Source organism: Pan paniscus, chromosome 5, assembly GCF_029289425.2.
Source record: "Pan paniscus chromosome 5, NHGRI_mPanPan1-v2.0_pri, whole genome shotgun sequence".
NCBI classification, from domain to species: Eukaryota; Metazoa; Chordata; class Mammalia; order Primates; family Hominidae; genus Pan; species Pan paniscus.
In genome coordinates this window covers 55,846,922-55,865,823 of record NC_073254.2, presented here as the reverse complement: position 1 = coordinate 55,865,823, position 18,902 = coordinate 55,846,922, and positions in this window count along the sequence as shown.

The following is an 18,902-nucleotide window of genomic DNA, read 5'->3' as shown; positions in this document are numbered from 1 at the left end:
AGGCCCGGCATTTTTTTAACAAAAATTTTTTTCAGTAGAGACGGATTTCACCATCTTGGCCAAGCTGGTCTCAAACTCCTGACCTCAAGTGATCCTCCCATCTCAGCCTACCAAAGTGCTGGGATTAGAGGCATGAGCCACCGTGCCGGGCTGGAATATTTTTTAAAAAAGAGAACGATGTGGGCCAAGTGTGGTGGTTCATGCCTGTAAACCCAGCACTTTGGGTGGCCGAGGTGGGAGGATCGCCAGCCTGGGCAATCTAAGGAAATCCCATCTTTACAAAAACTAAAAGGTTAGCAGTCATGGTGGTGCGCATCTGTAGTCCTAGCTATACTGAGGAGGCTCAGGTGGGAGGATCGCTTGAGCCCAGGAGGTCAAGGCTGCAGTGATCTGTGATCGTGCCACTGCATTCAGCCTGGGCAATGGTAAAACCCTGTCAAAAAATGCAATTTTTGTTTTCAAAAGCGATAAACAAAGACTAGGGAATTTAATTTATCCATGGGTTTCAGGTTTGAGTATATATATATTTTTATTTTTGAGACGGAGTCTTGCTCTGTCGCCCAGGCTGGAGTGCAGTGGCACAATCTCGGCTCCCTGCAACCTCCGCCTTCCGGGTTCAAGCGATTCTCCTGCCTCAGCCTCCCGAGTAGCTGGGACTACAGGCACCCACCACCACGGTGGGCTGATTTTTGTATTTTTAGTAGAGACAGGGTTTCACCATGTTGTCCAAGCTGGTCTTGTACTCCTGACCTCAGGTGATCCGCCCGCCTGGGCCTCCCAAAGTGCTGGGATTACAGGCGTGAGCCACCGCGCCCGGCCCAGGTTTGAGTATTTCTTAATCAATGATCTCCAAATGTTTCCCAGTCCAATGCGTTAAATATGAACGCTTAGGCAAGATTGCTCCGGAAGGCCCGGGAAATACTTGACCGGCTTATGCCCCTCCCACTCCTACTTTTGAGGAAGGTGCCCGGAATGGGACATGGATAGGGTCCCGGAATTGGCCTCCTCCGGAATCGGAATCCGAGCGAGGACTTCGGGATCCCCAGCCTGAGGACCTCCGGCGTTTCCACTCCCTGGCTCCCCGTCCCACCTGTTGCCTTTGCTATGCCTACCCTGGTTCTTTTTCGGGCTGTGGAGACAGCGTGGGCAACTCCAGCGCAAGAAGGTAAGATCCGGTGTCTCTCTGACGCTCCAATTCCGCGGCTCCTTAGGCGGAGGAATTCTCTCCTTTCCCCCAGTGAGTCTAGTTGTGGGCAAAGCAGGCTCCGTGGTCCCACACCGCCTCCTGGTGGTTATGAAGGATACTGCAGCCGGGGTTGATACAAGATACAGAACTTTTCCAGCGCCGACAGGGGGCGCAGGAAAAGGCTTACGGATTGCCTGGCAGGTGCCAGGTGTTTTGCACGGCGTCTCACTTACTTTATTTAATCAATAGAGTAACTCCAGAAGAGAGAACTGTCATTTCCCATACTATCCAGATAAGGAAATTGGGGCCAAGAGAGGCAATGCACTTCGATTAAGAACATACAGCTAGTAAAATTGCAGAGTGATTCTCTCACATTCACACCATCTCTTGGTGCACAGAGTGTGAGAAGAGTAAAATATTGGCTTCCATCCTATGCCAGGAGCTCTCCCTCTCCTTGGCTCTGAAGAATCATCTAGAAAATACCTTTAGCTGATGTACTGAGCTCCCAAATTAGTCTCTGGGAATGTTCCAAAGTCCTTTCTCATTCTCCATTTGAGCCCATTTCAGATGGGTTCATGGGCCTGCAGGTTGAGACCGGTTCAGTGACAGCTAGGTAACTCTATCATGCATATTGCATGGATGGGGAGTTAGAGGTCTCTGTCCTTTCTCTGAGATTCAGGCTCCTTGAGCAATCTTATCCCTGAAGGTGAAGAACAAGGTGCTTTGTTCTGAGTGGGGCACTCCTGCGACCTCAGATACTCAGACAGAACAAAAGAAGAGCATGGAATGGGTGACCACACTGAGTCGACCTCAGTTCTTCTCCATCTTTAATCCCAAGGTCAGGAGACCTCTGCTTGGCATAGGGCTCTTTCCTTCCTGTTTCATTTTAATTAATTAATTTAGAGGAGTGCAGTGACACAATCATGGCTCATTGAAGCCTCAAACTCCTGGGCTCAAGTGATGATCCCACCTCATCCTTCTAAGTAGGACTACAGGTGTGCACCACCACACCCAGCTAATTTTCAAAATCTCTGTAGAGATGGAATCTCGCTATGTTGCTTGGGCTGGTCTTGAATCCTAATTCCTGGCCTTAAGCAATTCTCCAGTCTCAGCCTCCCAAAGTGCCAGGATTAGAGGCTTGAGCCACTGAGCCCAGCTGGGCTCCCTCTTTATCAGGCATTGGAAATGCTCAAGCTGCTTTTGCACCTGCAGTGGTCAGGCTGGGGAAAGGTCTCTGGGCAGAGCCCCTCCCCTTCTCCTGCCTGAGATTCCACCCACTCCAGTGCAGAGCTGAGAACCATTCTCCATCCTCTGCTGCTCCCTAGTGGGCTGGGATGCAGCTGTCACTGGTCTCCTTCCCACTAGGCTGAGGCCACTTTCTGCCTTCTCTCCTTCCTTCTCCAGAGGGAGGCTCCTTCTAGAGACAGCAGGTGTCCTGGAAGAGAGATGTGAAACTTCGGGAAAGATCTGGCTGCAGAACATCCTGGAATTGTGTCCGCATAAACCCAGGGTCATTGCCCCCACCAAACGCTGAGTGCCCTGTGAGGAGCCAGAGGAGCCCCCATTTAGCGTGATGGATTCATATTTTAAAAGTAAAAAAGACAGACACAAAATGACTTTGACAATCAATTTTTAAAGCTGTTAACTTTTAAATAATTATAGATTCATAGTGTCCCAGTCCATTTGGTGTTGCTGTAAAGGAATACATGGGACTGCGTACTTTATAAAGAAAAAAGGTTTATTTGGCTCACAATTCTGCTGGCTGGAAGATTGGGCATCTGGTGAAAGCCTTAGGCTGCTTCCATTCATGGCAGAAGGCAAAGGGGAGCCAGTGTTTCCAGAGATCACATGGTGAGAGGGGAAGCAAGACAAGGAGGGAGGTGCTGGACTCTTTTAACAATCAGTGCTCTCGGGGACTAATAGAGTTAAGTACTCACTCCTCCAAGGGCATGCATGTATTAATGAAGAATCCATGAACCAAAGGACCCCCATGACCCAAACACCCCCCAATAGGTTCCAACTCCCAACACCATCACACTGGGGATTAAATTTCAACATGAGATTAGGAGGAAACAAACATTGAAACTATAGCATATAGGAAGTTCAAGGGTAAGTACAGAGAGGTCCCAGGTAACTTTCACCCACGTGTGGACTCTTGTAGCCCTCGCAGTAATCAAGACACAGAACCATTTCGTTACCCCAAAGACCTCTTCCCTGCCATCCCTTGGTGGTCATGCCCAGTCCTCCCTCTCTCAACATTCTTAGCCCCAGGCCACCGTTAATGTGTTTCCCATCTCTGTGATTTTGTCATTTTGAGAATGTGATATAGAAGAAATCACAGAGTATGGCTTTTTTTTTTTTTTTTTTTTTTTTTGAGATGGAGTTTTGCTCTTGTCGCCCAGGCTGGGGTGCAATGGTGTGATCTTGGCTCACTGCAACCTCCACCTCCTGGGTTCAAGCGATTCTCCTGTCTCAGCCCCCCAAGTAGCTGGGATTACAGGCACATGCCACCACACCTGGCTAATTTTTGTATTTTTAGTAGAGATGGGGTTCACCATGTTGGCCAGGCTGGTCTCAATCTCTTGATCTCGTGATCCGCCCCCCTTGGTCTCCCAAAGTGCTGGGATTACAGGTGTAAGCTGCTGCGCCCGGCCTTGTATGTCACCTTTTGAGACTTTTTCATGCAGCACAAATTCCTTAAGATCCATTCAGGTTATTGCATGTATCAATAGTTCATTCTCTTTTATTGCCATGTAGTGGTCTATGGATGTACTGCAGTTTAACTGTTTATCTGTTGAGAGACATCTGGGTTGTTTCCAGATTTTGGCTGTTATAAATAAAGCTGCTATGAACGCTCATTTACAGGTTTTTACGTGTACATAAGTTTTTATTTCTCTGGGATAAATGCCCAGGAGAGCAATTGGTGTTTCTTATGGTAAGCGTAAGTTTAGTTTGTTTTTGTAAAGTAACTGCCAAACTTACGGATGTAAAAAAAACGAAACTCTTATACACTGTTGGTGGTAATGTAAATTGGTATAGCCGTTATGGAAAACAGTATGGAGGTGCCTCAAAAAGTTAAAGATAGAATTACCATGTGATCCAGCAATATCTCTTCATGCTATATACCCACAGGAAATGAAATCAGTATGTTGAAGAGATATGTACGTCTCCATGTTCATTACAACACTATTTATCATAGCCAAGATATGGAATCAACCTAAATATCCACCAACAGATGAATGGATAAAGAAAATGTACATATAGACAATGGAATCATAGTTACCCTTTAAAAAGAAGGAAATCCTGTTATTTGCAACAACATGAATAAACCTGGAGGACATTATGCTAAATGAAATAAGCCAGGCACAGAAAGACCACTACTGCATGATCTCACTTATACGTCGAATGTGAAAAAGCCAAATTCATAGAAGCAAGAGGAGAATGGTGGTTATCAGGCATGGGGAGTGGGGAGAAATGGGAAGATGTTGGTCAAAGGGTACAAAGTTTGTTAGGTAGGATGAATAAATTCCAGAAATCTAATGTACAGAAGGGGAACTATAGTTTAAAATACTGTATTTTATATTTGAAATTTGCCAAGAGAGTAGCTTTTAAGCATTCTCATCACACACATATGAAAACGATAACTATGTAAGGTAATGAACATGTTCATTAGCTTGATTGTAGTAATCAGTTTTACTATGTATATCAAGCCATCATGTTATACACCTTAAATATACATAATTTTTATTAAAAAATAAATTCTTAAACTATTTTCCAGAGTGGCTTACCATGTACACTCCCACCAGTAGTGTGTGAGTGATCCAGTTGCTCTTCATTGTCACCAGCATTTAGTCTCATCACTATTTTTTATTTTAGCCATTCTGACAGATATGTGCTAATATCTCATCATGGTCCTACTTTGCATTTCCCTAATGGCTAGTAGTATGGATATCTTTCCATGTACTTATTTGCCATTGGTGAAAAGTCGTTTCATGTCATTTGCCTATTTTCTAATTGGATTATTTGTTTTTTTTACTGTTGGGTTTTGAGAGTCCTTTATATATTGGGAATATGAGTCCTTTGTGAGATCTGCATTGTGCAAATATTTTCTCCCAGTCTATAGCTTCTCCTTTCATCCTCTTAATAGGGATTTTTGCAAAGTAAAAGTTTTAAACTTTGATTAAGTCCAATTTATTGATTTTTTTCCTTTGATGGATCTGCCTTTGGTGTTGTGTCTAAGAGCTTATCACGAAACACCAGGTCCTAAAGATTTTCTCCTATGTTACCTTCTAAACTTTTATAGTTTTATGTTTTACATTTAAATCTATATTCCATTTTGAGTTAATTTTTATATAAGGTGTGAGATTTAAATCATAGGTTTTTTTTTTCTTATGGATATTCAATTGCTCCAGCATTGTTGAAAAGGCTATCCTTCCTCCATTGAATTGCTTTTGCATGTTTGCCAAAAATGAGTTGGCCACACTTGTATGGGTCTATTTTTGGGTTCTCTATTCTGTTCCATTTCCCTCCATCAATACTACACAGCTTTGATTCCTGCTGGTATGTGATATAGGTCTTGAAACTGGGTAGATTGATACCTCTCACTCTAATTCTCCTTTTTCAGAATTGTTTTATCTTTTCTTTTATCTTTTTCCTTTGCCTTTCCATGTAAGTTAAAGAATAATCTTGTCTATGTCTGCAAACAAATCTTGCAGGGATTTGATAGGAATGTCATCAAACCTGGCCGGGCACAGTGGCTCACGCCTGTAATCCCAGCACTTTGGGAGCCGAGGCGGGTGGATCACTTGAGGTCAGGAGTTCAAGACCACCCTGACCAATGAGGTGAAACCCTTCTCTACTAAAAATACAAAAAAATTAGTCGGGCATGATGGTGCATGCCTGTAGTCCCAGATACTCAGGAGGCTGAGGCAGGAGAATCACTTGAATCCAGGAGGCGGAGGTTGCGGTGAGTCGAGATCATGCCACTGCACTCCAGCCTGGGCCACAGAGTGAGACTCCATCTCAAAAAAAAAAAAAAAAAAAGGGAATTGCATCAAATCTGTATATCAATTCGGGGAGAACTGACATCTTTACTATGTTAAGTCTTCCAATCCATGAGTGCTCCATTTATTTAAATCTTCTTTAATTTCTTTCATTAGCATTCTGTAATTTTCACATGCTATATATTTGTTGTTAGATTTATACCTAAGTGGCTCATCTTTTGTGAGTGATTGTAAATAGGATTGTATTTTAAGTTTTGGTTTCATGTGCTTATTGCTAGTATGTAGAAATATAATTGATTTTTATATGTTCATCTTATAGTCTATGGCCTTGCTGAACACACTTATTAGTTTTAGAAGGTCTTTTTTTGTAGGTTCCTTGAGATTTTTTACATTGAACATCATGTCACCTGCAAATAGGGACATTTAATTTCTTCTTTTCTAATGTGTATGCCTTTTATTTCCTTTTCTTGCTTAATTGCACTGGCTAGAACTTCCAGTGTTATGGTTGAATAGTAGTGATAAGAATGAACAACGTTGGCCAGGTGTGGTGGGTCACGCCTGTAATCCCAGCACTTTGGGAGGCTGAGGCGAGCAGATCACTTTGAGGCCAGGAGTTCAAGACAAGCCTGGCCAACATGGTGAAACCCCATCTCTACTAAAAATACAAAAATTAGCTGGATGTGGTGGCAGGGGCTCATAATCCCAGCTACTTGGGAGGCTGAGGCAGGAGAATCGCTTGAACCCAAGACTCAGAGGTTGCGGTGAGCTGAGATGGCACCACTGCACTCCAGCCTGGGCAACAGAGTGAGACTCCATCTAAAAAGGAAGAAGAATGGACAACCTTGACTTGTTCCTGATCTTAGTGAGAAACATTCAGTTTTTCCCTAAGTATGTTAGTTGTAGATTTTTTACAGATGTTCTATGTCAATTTGAGGAAATTCCCCTTTATTTCTAGTTTTCTGAGAGTATCATAAATGAGTATTGAATTTGCCAAATGCTTTTTTCTGTACCAATTGATATGATCATGTGATTTTTCTTCTTTACCCTGTTAATATAGTGGATTACACTGATAGCTATTCAAATATTGAACCAGCTTTGAATCCAGAATTAACTCTACTTGGTCATAGTATATAACTATTTTTACATATTGTCAAATTATATTTGTTAATATTCAATGAAGAGTGCTTGTATCCATATTTATGAGGAATATGAGTCTGTAGTTTTCTTCTGTTATACTGTCTTTGGTCTTGGTATCAAGGCACTACTGACTTTTTTCTTCTATTTTCTGGAAGAGACTGTGTAGAATTGGTGTTATTTTTATTTATTTATTTAATTTTTTGCTTTGAGACAGGGTCTCACTCTGTCACCCAGGCTGGAGTGCAGTGGAGCAATCATAGCTAACTGCAGCCTTGACTTCCAGGCTCAAGCGATCTTCCCACCTCAGCCTTCTGAGTACTGGGATTACAGGCATGTGCCACCATGCTTGGCTAATTTTTGTATTTTTTGTAGAGACAGGGGTTCACCATGTTGCCCAGGCTGGTCTCAAACTCCTGGTCTCAAGGGATCCTCCTGCCTTGGCCTCCCAAGGAGTTGGTATTACAGGCATGAGCCACTGCACCTGGCCTGTTGTTAATTATTTTTTAAAAGTTTGGTACAATTCTCAAGTAAAACCACCTGGGCCTGGAGATTTCTTTTTAATTACATATTTAATTTTCCAAGTAGTTATAGGAGTATTCAAATTATCTACTTCATATTGGGTGAGTTGTAGTGGGCTATGCTTTTTGAGGGATTAGATTGTATTTTCTCTAAATTTTCAAATTTAGGGTTAGGTTGTTCATAGTATTCCCTTATTATCCTTTTGATGTCTGCAGGGACTGTCGTGATATCCCTGCCTTTGTTCCTGATATTAGGAAGTTGTGTATTTTCTCTTTTTTTCTACGTCAGAGGCTTGTCAATTTTATCGTCTTTTAAAAGAACCAGCTTTTCATTTCATTTATTTTCTATATTGTTTTTCCTATTTTCAGTTTCATTGATTTCTGCTTTTATCTTTATTATTTTCTTCTTTCTGCTTGCTCTGGGTTTATTTTGCTTTTCTTTCCTCTATGTTTGACTTAGACTGGGGTACAAGCCTATATTATTGACTTGAAAGTTTTATTTTTAGAAAATGAAAGCATTTTGGTGCTATAAATTTCCCTCTCAGTATGGCTTTAACTGCTTCCCACACATTTTGACATGTTATGTTTTAATTTTCATTTGCTTCAAAGTATTTTTAAATTTCCCTTGGAACTTTCTTTTTCACCCATGGCTTATTTAAAGTGTATTGTTTAGTTTCCAAGTATTTGAAGATTTTATGGTCACATTTCTGTTATTGGTTTTTAATTTAATTCCACTGTGGTCAGAAAACATACATTATACGGTTGCAATTTTTAAAAAATTTGTTACAGTTTTACTTTATGGCCCAGGGTATGGTCAATCTTGGTATATGTTCTGCAAATGCTTGAAAAGTTGTGTATTCTGCTATAATTGGGTGGAGTGTTCTATAAAAATTGGTTGATGTTGTTCTTGAATTCTTCTATAGCCTTGATGGTTTTCTGTCTAGTTGTTCTATCAGTTTTTGACAGAGAGTATTGAAGTTTCCAACTATAATTAGTGATTCATTGTTTTCTGTTGTCAGTTCTATCAATTTTTGCTTCATGTATTTTTCAGTTCTGTGTTTTTGGTGCATACACATTATGGATTGCTATGTCTTCTTGGTAGATTGACCCTTTTATGATTATATAAATGTATTAGTCCATTCTTGCATTGCTATAAAGAAATACCTGAGACTGGGTAATTTATAAAGAAAGGAGATTTAATTGGCTCACAGTTCTGCAGGTTGTACAGGAAGCATGGCAGCGTCTGCTTCTGGGGAGGCCTCGGGGAGCTTTTACTCATTACAGAAGGCAAAGCAGGAGCAGGACCAAAAGAGAGCAAGGTGGGAGGTGCTACACACTTTTAAACAAACAGGTCTTGTGAGAACTCTATCATGAGAACAACACCAAGATAATGGTGCTAAACCATTCATGAGAACTCCTTCCCCATGATCCAGTCACCTCCCACCAGGCCCCATCTTCAACACTAGGGATTGTGATTTGATTTAAGATTAGGTGTGGGCACAGATTCAAACTATATCATTCCACCCCTGACCCTTCCAAATTTCATGTCCTTCTCACATTGCAAAATGCAATCATCCCTCTCAACAGTCCCCCAAAGTCTTAACTCATTCCAGCATTAACTCAAAAGTGCGAAGTCTGAAGTTTCATTTGAGACAAGGCAAGTCCCTTTCATCTGTGAGCCTGTAAAATAAAAAATAAGTTAGTTATTCCCAAGATATAATGGAATATAGGCATTGGGTAGTCATTGCCATCCTCCCCCCAGAAAAGGAAAGAAATTGGCCAAAAGAAAGGGGCTATGGGTTCCATACAAGTCTGAAACCCAGCAGGGTAGTCATTAAATCTTAAAGCTCCAAAATAATCTCATTTGACTCCATGTCTCACATCCAGACCACACTGATGAAAAGGGTGGGATCCCAAGGCCTTGGGCAACTCTGACCCTGTGGCTCAGCAGGGTTCAGCCCCCTTGGCTGCTCCCAAGGGCCGACATTGAGTGCCTGTGGCTTTTCCAGGTGCAAGGTGTAAGCTGTCGGTGAATCTACCATTCTGGGGTCTGGAGAAGAGTGGCCCTCTTCTCACAGCTCCATAAAGCAGTGTCCCAGTGGGGACTCTGTGTAGAGGTTCCAACCCCATATTTGCCCTCCACACTGACCTGGAAGAGGTCTCCATGAGGGCTCCACTCCTGCATCAGGCTTTGTGCCTGCACATCCAGGCTTTTCCATACATCCTCTGAAATCTAGGTAGAGGCTCCCAAGCCTAAACTCTTGCACTCTGTGCACCCACACGATTAACACCAAGTGGAAGCCACCAAGGCTTATGGCTTGCACCCTCTGAAGCAGCAGCCCAAGCTTTACAAGCGCCCCTTTGAGCCAAGGCTGGAGCTGGAGTGGCCAGGTTGCAGGGAGTAGTGTCCTGAGGCTGTGCAGGGCAGCAGGGTCCTGGGTCTGGCCCATGAAACCATTCTGTCTTTCTAGGCTTCTGGGCCTGTGATGGGAGGGATTGTGGTGAAGGTCTCTGAAATGCCTTCAAGGTCTTTTCCCCACTGTCTTGGCTATTAGCAATTGGCTTTTCTTTACTTATGCAAATTTCTGCACCCTGTTTGAATTTCTCCCCTGGAAATGAGCATTTCTTTTCTACCACATGGCTGGGCTGCAGATTTTTCAAACTTTTACACTCCGCTTTCCCTTTAAATATAAGTTCCAGTTTTATGTCATTTCTTTGCTCACGTATATGAGCATAGGTTGTTAGAAGCAGCCAGGCCATTTCTTGAACACTTTGCTGCTTAGAAATTTCTCTTGCCCAATACCCTAAATTGTCACTCTCAAGTTCAATGTTCCACAGATCCCTATGGCAGGGGCATAGTGCCTCCAACCTCTTTGGTGATGCATAAGAAAAGTGACCTTTGCTCCAGTGCCCAATAAGTTTTTTTAAAAAGTGGGTCTGCTGATAACAAATTAGTTTTTCTCTTCATCTGAAGATGTCTTTATTTTCCCCTCATACCTGGAGGAATTTCTAAAACTAAATTTTGGGTTGATAGTTCTTTTCTTTTAGCACTTGAAAAGTGTTGTGTTTTTGATATAGCTTAAGATGGATTTTTGTTTGTTTGTTTTATCCTGTTTGGGATTTATACACCTTCTAGAATCTGAAGGTTTGTGTCTTTCACCCAATGTTTCTCTGAATACTTTTTCAGCCCCAACCTCTTCCCCCTCTCCTGTGTCTCTAGTGACATAAATATTGGATTTTTTGTTATAGTCCCACATGGTTCTGTTCATGTTTTTTTTTTTTTCCATTTATTTTCTCTCCATGGTTCAGTTTAGGTAACTTCTATTGCACCATATTTAAGTTTACTGATTCTTTTCTCTGTTTTCTCCATTCTGCTGATGAGCCCATCCATTGAATTCATCTCAACTATTGTACACTTTAGAGTTTCCATTTTGTTCTTTTTTGTATCTTTTATTTCTTTTCTGAGACCTTCTTTTTTTTTTTGGCTGAGACTTTCTATTTTTTAAAATTTGTTTCTAATGTGTTTCTAATTATTTGTTGAAGCATTATAATATGTATGCATCCCAGCATTGGTGTCTGTTGAGTATCTTTCCTCATTCATTTTGAGATCTTTCTGGGTTTTGGTATGATGAGTAATTTTCTTATTTGATACCTGGACATTTCAGTATTGTGTTATAACTGTAGATCTTATTTAAATCATGTGTGGTAGCAAGCCTTCTCTGGCACAGATCTTGTGGGTAAAAGTGGGATGACACCTTGTTACTGCCAGGCAGGGGTCCAGGTTGTCCTCCTGGTCTCTGTTGATGCCTATGGGGGCGGGCGGGGGGTGGGGGGATTGCTGAGAAGGTGCTCCTTGTAACTGCTGAATGGAAGTGGTGGTCAGGCCTTCACTGATTCCACCCTGGCTGGAAGGGGAAGGGGTGCTTCTACTGCAACTGCTGGGTGGGGTGGCCTTGTTAAAAACTGAACAGTGATGGCCGGGCGCCATGGCTCACACCTGTAATCCCAGCACTTTGGGAGGCTGAGGCGGGTGGATCACGAGGTCAGGAGATTGAGACCATCCTGGCTAACACAGTGAAACCCCGTCTCTACTAAAAATACAAAAAATTAGCTGGGCATGGTGGCGGGCACCTGTAGTCCCAGCTACTCGGGAGGCTGAGGCAGGAGAATGGCGTGAGCCCGGGAGGCAGAGCTTGCAGTGAGCAGAGATTGTGCTACTGCACTCCAGCCTGGGCGACAGAGCGAGACTCCATCTCAAAAAAAAAAAAAACAACAAAAAACTGAACAGTGATGAAAGTTTTGATGCTCTGCCAGTCCTCCTTTGACACCACCCCAGTGGGGATGGTGAGGGGCACCCTCTGACTGCTGGTAGGGGTGGAGTCCAGGCTTCCTGTGTGGTCTCTGCTGACCCTGGGTGATTGAAAGTCCTGGCCTCCCACTTGGCCTTCTGTGGCTCCACTCCACGTGGGAGTGGGCGTGCCTTACTATAGCCTGGGGTAGAAGTCTGGGCTCCCTACTCAGCCTTTGCTGGTGTAGGTGAGGTGAGGCTGCAGTTTTTTCTGTTGTGTTGGCTAGAGTAGAGCAATTGTATCTAAAAGTTTTCTGTCTTGCCCTGCCTGCTTCTTTCCTGGTCCTTTGGTTAGAGAAAGCGGGCATTTCTTAGGGCTTTTTTTTTTTTTTTTTTTTTACTGTGTCGGTTGGTGTTTCCGGGTTGTAGTTTTTCTAGTATCCAGTCTAGGATATACAAGGTGAAAAGAAAATCCAGGGAACTCACTGCAGTGTTGTTCCTTGTTGGTCCTCTTTCTTCTCTCCACCTTTCAGAGTTGTCTCATGTTTATATATATATATATATTACATAGTAAGAAGAATAGGAAAAAGGACATCTACTCCATCTTCCCAGAAGTAGAAGCTCTCCTACAATTATTTCTTTTTAATTTAATTTTGAATAACTTTATTATTTTCAAAATAAAAACACATCCAGAAAGTGAAAATGTCTATCCCACTTTTCCCCATCTACCTTTTGCTTATCCCAGCAACCATTGTTATTAGTTTATTGTTTTCTCCAGAATTTAAAAAATGCATATCAATATTAATCAATTTTCATATTTCTTAAAGCACAAAAGTTAGCATATTATAGACAGAAATCCATACCTTACAAAATACAAGATGTCTTGCTGATTGGCACATATCAGTACATAGGGAGCTTCTTCATCCTGTGAAAATGCAAAGTATTCTATTGAATGGATGTTCAATAGCTTGGTCATTTAGGTTGTTTTCAGTCTTTTGAAATTACAAACAATGCTGTAACAAATATCAATCTACAGATGTTATTGCACATGTGTGTTTGTATCTGTAAGATAAATTCCTAGAAGTGCGATTCCCAAACACTGAAGACACATTCGTGCTCTGAGAAAGTTGCACAAGAGGCTGAAAGGTGAACCTTATTAAGGCGGTGGCTATAGCATGGCAAAGCTGACAGTTAATCTGGAAAAACTAGTCCCCTCTACTGGACACATGGCCTCATGAACCTGTTCTGGACAAGAAGGTATAAAAAAGGATACAGGGGCAGGTGTTGGAAAGGACATGTTATCTCCCAAATCTGTTGCTATGTTGTTACCCCATGACCAGACTGCAGATTTAGACGACTCTAGAGTGCTCAGAATAAGCTGTTCACCGTGATGGCCCCTCTTAGCCTACCCTGGAATGGTCTCTGAAAGCAGCATGGAGGATGATTAGGAGCACAGAACATGGATGTGGACAGGGAGCCCCTTTCCTCTCAGGCCTCAATTTCTTCATCTGTTGAATGAAAGCATGGGGACAAACTTCTGTTGAAAGAGGACCCTTACCCTTCTTCATCAAGAACAGTGTCACTTCAACAGGCACATCTACAAGGCATGTATAGGATTCCATTTGAAGGAGCTTTCCACTGCTGAAGAGCAAAGAGGAAGCAGAAGAGGAAAGAAGGAATAAAGATGGGAAGAACAGAAGTAAGGAAAGCACTGGCTTGAACAACCTCTGGGTCCAGATCAGATCCCACAGGTGGAGTGGACAGAGATGGTTACAGTTGCATAACCATCAACACAATCCAGACACAGAACCATCTTATCACCACCCCAGATCCCCCCAGTCCCTGAAAACCACTGATCAGTGGTTTCTGTGCTGACAGTTTTGCCTATTCCAGAATGTCATACATATGTAATCATGCAGTGTGCAGCCTTCTGAGTCTCGCTTCTTTCCTAATGCATTTGAGATTTATCAGGTGTGTCGTGTGTGTGGGTACTTTGTTCTTTTGCATTGCTGAGTCACGTTCTGTTGCATGGATGTACCACAGTCTGTTGATCCTTTCACCAGTTGAAGGACCTGTGGGTTGTTTCTGGTTGGTGGTGATTATGAGTAAGGGCACTGTAAACATTTGTGTATGGGCTTTTGTGGGGGACATAAACATATTTGCTGGGCTGGTATGGTAAGTGGGAAGCCAGGGGCAGGACATGGAGTAGGGCTTCATTGGTAGTGTTAGGTTTGCTAGACTATTGAGAGGACAGAACAAGGGAGTAAAGTGTAATGAAGCCAGACAGCACACACCACACAGGAGCTGAGTCTCCAGTGAGGACACTGAAAGTAGCCTATCCCCAGGAGACTTGGTCAGGATGACACGCACACACCCTTCAATGGCTGTCCCAGGGGTGGGGCTGCTGTGACCTCTGACTTCCATATTCTTCCCTCACTTCAACAGTCATTAAAACATGTCTACTTTTTAAAACACCCAAGTACATTTTATTGTAAAAACATTCAAACAATATGGTAGAATACAGGGTAAAATGAGAAAGCCCCCCTTCACACTCCCTGTTCCATCCCAGTCACCTGCCCCTACCCAGACATTACCCGTGGTAGCATCTTGAGGCAATTCTTGCACACATTCTTTCCTGTTATTACACACACACATTCACACACATGCATGCATACACACACATGCATACATGCACACATACATCGTGTCTAGGTATATTAGTCCATTCTTGCATTGCTATAAATACCAGAGACTGGGTAATTTAAAAAGAGGTTTAATTGGCTCATGATTCTGCAGGCTGTACAGGAAACATAGCAGCTTCTACTTCTGGGGAGGCCTCAGGAAATTTCCAATCAGGGCAGAAGACAAAGGGGGACTGAATTCTTTTTTTTTCAATTATACTTTAAGTTCTAGGGTACGTGTGCACAATGTGCAGGTTTGTTACACATGTACACGTGTGTCATGTTGGTGTGCTGCACCCATTAACTCATCATTTACATTAGGTATATCTCCTAGTGCTATCCCTCCCCCGTCCCCTGACCCCATGACAGGCCCCGGTGTGTGATGTTCCCCACCCTGTGTCCAAGTGTTCTTATTGTTCAATTCCCACCTATGAGTGAGAACAAATGGTTTTAAACAACCAGATCTCATGAGAACTCACTATCTCGAGGACAGTACCAAGGGGACGGTGCTAAACTGTTCACGAGAAATCCACGCCCATGATCCACTCACCTACCACCAAGCCCCACCTCCAACACTGGGGACTACAATTAGACATGAGATTTGGTGAGGACACAGAACCAAACCATATCACTGGGGATATAGCTTTATCTTCAATTTTGCTGATATAAATGAGGTACTGTGATGTGTGTCACTCAGCAGCTTGATTTTTTGAGCTAAATTGTTTAGTCAATCTGCTCTGTGCATTTAGAACACACATATCTGCCTCCTTTCTAACCTGCTGTTTAGTGCCCTAGGCTAGAGATGTAGCCTCATTTATTTCCTTCCTTTCCTATTTGTAGCCATTTGATTTGTTTTTAAGTTTCACTATTATATAAAATGTTGCAACAAATAACCTTTTACATATGCCTCTTTGTGCACACATGATTTATTCTCTCATGCAGACACTAAAAATGGAATTGTCTGTGGAAAGTGGATATACATCTAATATTTTGATAAATCTGGACTAATTGATTTCCTAAAAGGATAGACTAATTTATATTCCCACCGACATCCTTTGAGATGCCAATTTTCTCACAACATCGTCACTGCTGGGAATAACCAATCTTTTAAATTTGTATTAATTTAATAGGTGAAAAATGATCCCTCCATTGTTGTTTTAATTTGCATTTTCCCACTTACTGATAAAATTGATCTTGCCTTCCATGTATTAATTTTCCATGGGGCGTTTCTTTGGATTGCAATTCTATCCTTTTCTGTTTCTTCTATTGAGTTGTTGCCCTTTGCTTATTGATTTCACAAGTTCCTTTTATAGTTTGGATATTAATCTTTGTATAACATATATATTATTTTTAAAATCTCGCTTTACTTTTTTGTCTTTTTTTTGAGATGGAGTCCCACTCTATCACCAGGCTGGAGTACAGTGGCATGATCTCAGCTCATTGCAACCTCCGCCTCCCAGGTTCAAGCAAGTCTCTTGCCTCAGCCTCCCAAGTAGCTGGGATTACAGGCATGCACCACCACGCCCAGCTAATTTTTGTATTTTTAGTAGAGACAGGGTTTCACTATGTTGGCCAGGCTGGTCTTGAACTCCTGACCTCATGATCCGCCCCTCTTGGCCTCCCAAAGTGCTGGGATTACAGGCGTGAGCCACTGCGCCTGGCCTCTGTTTACATTTTAAAAAACATTGTTTGTAGTATCTTTCGTCATACACAGGATTGTGTTTTAGGCAGAAAAATCAGTCAGTCCTCCTTCCTGGCTCTGTATGGGGGAGCTGGGAGCTGTTTATATGGAGGGCCCGTCCTTCTCTAGGGGGCAGGTGATGGCATTTCTCCCAGAAGCTTGGGGAGGCCATTTCCTCAGGGGAGGAGCTCACCTGGGGACACTTGGTGACAACTTTGGAAATACTGACAGCTGCAGGGAACACTGTTTCCCACCACTGTGCCTGAGCTCCTTTCTTGCAGCCCAGTTTGGGGAGGGCAGCAAAGCCAGACGAAAGGGTGTTGTCCCAGGTCAAATATGGGAAGGACATCGTTAAGCTTTGTGCCTGGTCAGGTAACTGGCAGGTCACGGTGATTGGCTGAGATGCTCTCCCTTCCCCACAGAGGCCCTTCCTGTTCCCTTCCCTCAGTTCCTCAGGCTCAGATTTTTCTCCTCAGGAGCATCAGATCTGGGAGCCCTGGAGGGCTGGGGAAGGGGAAGCGGCCACATGTATACCCACCCCTGGGATCAGCCTCCTGCTGGTCCTCTGGCTGCAAGGTCACTTCTTCCTGCCCCACTTCCCTCTCCAGCCTTCTTTCTTGTCCTCCTCCCCAGTCCCCCATCTGAAGCTGAGGGCACCTGCAAACTAGGTGCAGGTGCCATTAGCAGCAAGAGGCAGAGGAGAGGGTCCTCCCAACCAAGCCGCTTCTCCTTGAGCTCTTGGGGTGGTGACCGAGGAATCCTCAGAGAGGGTGCTGGGAGGGAATAGGATTTGTTCAGGAGGAGGGGAGTCAGGAGGAGGAGAGAGGAAAGCCTCAGCCCTGGAAGCATGGCTGGACCACTTGCTCCTGCTCTCTTACCTACTAATGCTTGAGAAAGGTTGGTTGGGGAAAAAATAGTAGATACAAGAATCTAACATATTTCCCTTTATTGAATGTCGGGATTCTTAGAATTGGAAAAATGATGTTTACATATAATGTACAAAGAAAAGAGAAAAACACCAGGAAAGCTGGTGTGGTGTGTGCAACTCTAGGTGCAGCTGTTGTGGAGATCTGCTGACTAATGTCAAGTTCAGGGCTGCACCAAGATTTGAGCACCTCGCTGAGACTGTGGACTCTGCTTCGATGGTGGCTGTGTTGGCTGTTATCCCATAACCACAGGAAGTCCCTGGGTGTTTGGGCCAGCAGGGTTGGAATTCTACCAGGTATTGGCTAGGGTGCATTTTTGTAATCAGTAGGCCCGGGGCTGGGGGTGGGGGTGTGTGTGCCTTTTTGTGATCTCTCCGCAAGATGGGTCATTTGTCTAATTTCCATGGAGGAACAGGATGGGCCTATAGCAGGCCCTGTCATCATCAGAGCTCAGGGGCCAGGTGCTCCACTCCACTTCTGTATTTTTAACTCATGGTATTTTTTTTTATGTGGAAGTATTTTTAAATAAATTGCAGATATCCTGACATTCCACCCTTAAATAATTTATCATACATTTCTAAAACAAGAGCTCTTGCTGCTTAGCAAATTAATATGATCACAGCCAATGCAATTAAAAATAGTTTCTTAATAGACTCTACTACTCAGTCCATATTCACATTTAGACCCAACAAGTTCAGCACTTCAACCATAAGCAGAAACTCTGGTCTGTCTGAAACCTTGGCTGTCGCCAGACTTTCTTTTTTCTTTTTTTGAGACAGAGTTTCTCTCTTGTTTCCCAGGCTGGAGTACAATGGCGCGATCTCGGCTCACTGCAACCTCCACCTCCCAGGTTCAAGCGATTCTGCTGCCTCAGCCTCCCTAGTAGCTGGGATTACAGGCATGTGCCACCACCCCCGGCTAATTTTGCGTTTTTTGTAGAGACAGGGTTTCTCCATGTTGGTCAGGCTGGTCTCGAACGCCCAACCTCAGGTGATCTGCCTGCCTCGGCCTCCCAAAGTGCTGGGATTACAGGCATGAGCCACCGCGCCCGGCCGACTGTCCCCAGACTTTCTAGCCCTTGGCAGGGTATGGAGCCTGGTACCCAGAGGAGCCCAGGAAGGAAGGTGAAACTGGAAAGAGGAAGCCGGAGACTGGGGTTTCCAAGAAAAAGACCGCAGACCCTGGGAGCCTAAATTTTCCCTGGATACCAGGAAGCTCCCAGAACCTTAGGGGTGAGTAGAGATGGGGCAGGGTTTCGCCTCCTTCCTGGGACTGTGTGCCCTCTTTCGGGCTCATGGAAGGTCATGGCATCCTGACTAACATGACTTCACAGCAAAGTTCCTCATCCTTGTTGGGCTCCTTCCCCCACTGTCTGGTACCCACTAGTGTCCTGCTTTTCTATCCCTCTCCAGCCACATCTTTTCAGCTTTGCTCCCCCTCCACTGTCCCCTTCCCTCAGCCTGTGCTGGAATCTTGCACAGG